Genomic DNA, 1977 nt, shown 5'->3' on the forward strand with positions numbered 1-1977 from the left:
TGTGCTTGGGGGAAGATTTAGTGTTTAGGGTAGTGCAGTGGTGTTTGGATAGTGTAGGGAGTCGTGCTGGTGGTAGTGTTTTAGGGTTTAGGGCAGTGTAGTTATGTTTGGGTAGTGTGGGATGTCGTGTGCGGGTAGTGTTTTAGGGTTTAGGGCAGTACAGTTTTGCTTGGGTAGTGTAGGGAGTAGTGCAGGGTGTAGTGTTTTAGGGTTGAGGGTAGTGCAGTGGTGTTTTTGTAGTGTAGGGTTAGTGTTTTAGGGTATAGGGTAGTGCAGTGGTGTTTGGGTAGTGTAGGGGTTCATGATGGGGGTAGTGTTTTAGGGTTTACGGTAGTGCAGTGGTGTTTGGGTAGTATAGGGAGTCATGCTGGTGGTAGTGTTTTAGGGTTTAGGGTAGCGTAGTGGTGTTTGTGTTGTGAGGGGGTCATGCTGGGGGTTGTGTTTTAGAGTTTGGGGTAGTGCAGTATTGTTTGTTTAGTGTAGGGAGTCATGCTAGGGGTAGTGTTTTAGGGTTTATGGTAGTGCAGTGATTTTTGGGTTGTGTAGGGGTTCATGATGGGGGTAGTGTTTTAGTGTAGTGCAGAGGTGTTTGTGTAGAGTAGGGGGCATGTTTTAGGGTTGAAGGTAGTGCAGTGGTGTTTGGGTAGTGTAGGGGGTCATGCTTGGGGTAGTAATTTAGGGTTTATGGTAGTGCAGTGGTGCTTGCGTAGTGTAGGGTGTCATGTTGGGGTTAGATTTAGGGTTTAGGGTAGTGCAGTGGTGTTTGTGTAGTGAAGGGGGTCGTGCTGGGGGTAGGGTTTTAGGGTTTAGGGTAGTGCAGTGGTGTTTGTGTAGTCCAGGGGGTTGTGCTTGGGTATATTAAGGGTTTAGGGTAGTGCTGTGATGTTTGGGTAGTGTAGGGAGTCGTGCTGGTGGTAGTGTAAAAGGGCTTAGGGTAGTGCAGTGGTGCTTATTTAGTGTAGGGTATAGTGCTGAGGGTTGTGTTTTAGGGTTGAGGGTAGTGCAGTGGTGTTTGTGTAGTGTAGGGGGTAGTGTTTTAGGGTTTAGTGTAGTGCAGTGGTGTTTGAGTAGTGTAGGGCGTAGTGCTGGGGGTAGTGTTTTAGGGTTGAGGGTAGTTAAGTGGTGCTTGTGTAGTGTAGGGTGTAGTGTATGGGGTAGTGTTTTAGGGTTTAGTGTAGTGCAGTGGTGTTTGTGTAGTCTAAGGGGTTGTGCTGGGGGTAGATTTAGGGCTTAGGATAGTGCAGTGGTGTTTCGGTAGTGTAGGGAGTCGTGCTGGTGGTAGTATTTTAGGGTTTGGCGTAGTGCAGTTATGTTTGGGTAGTGTAGGGGTTCATGATCGAGGTAGTGTTTTAGGGTTTAGGGTAGTGCATTGGTGTTTGGGTAGTGTAGGGGGTCGTGCTGGGGCAGTGTTTTAGGGTTTAGAGTAGTGCAGTGGTGTTTGGGTAGTGTAGGGGTTCATGCTCAGCGTAGTGTTTTAGGATTTAGGGTAGTGCAGTGGTGTTTGGGTAGTATAGGGGGTCGTGCTGGGGCAGTGTTTTAGGGTTTAGGGTAGTGCAGTGGTGTTTGTGTAGTGTAGGGGTTTGTGCTAGGGGTAGTGTTTTAGGGTTTAGGGCAGTGCATTGGTGTTTGGGTAGTGTAGGGGGTCATACTGGGGTAGTGTTTTGGGTTTAGCGTAGTGCAGTTGTGTTTGGGTAGTGAAAGGGGGTTGAGCTGAGGGTAGTGTTTTAGGGTTTAGTGTAGTACAGTGGTGTTTGTGTCGTGTAGGGGGTCATGCTTGGGGTTGTGTTTTAGGGCTTAGGATAGTTCAGTGGTGTTTGTGTAGTGTAGGGGTTAATGCTGAGGGTAGATTTAGGGTTTAGGGTAGTGCAGTGGTGTTTGTGTAGTGTAGGGGGTCGTGCTGGGGGTAGCGTTTTAGGGTTTAGGGTAGTGCAGTGGTGTTTGTGTAGTGTAGGGGGTCGTGCTGGGGGTAGTGTTTTA

This window comes from Triturus cristatus, chromosome 1_1 (genome assembly GCF_964204655.1).
Source record: "Triturus cristatus chromosome 1_1, aTriCri1.1, whole genome shotgun sequence".
NCBI lineage: Eukaryota > Metazoa > Chordata > Amphibia > Caudata > Salamandridae > Triturus > Triturus cristatus.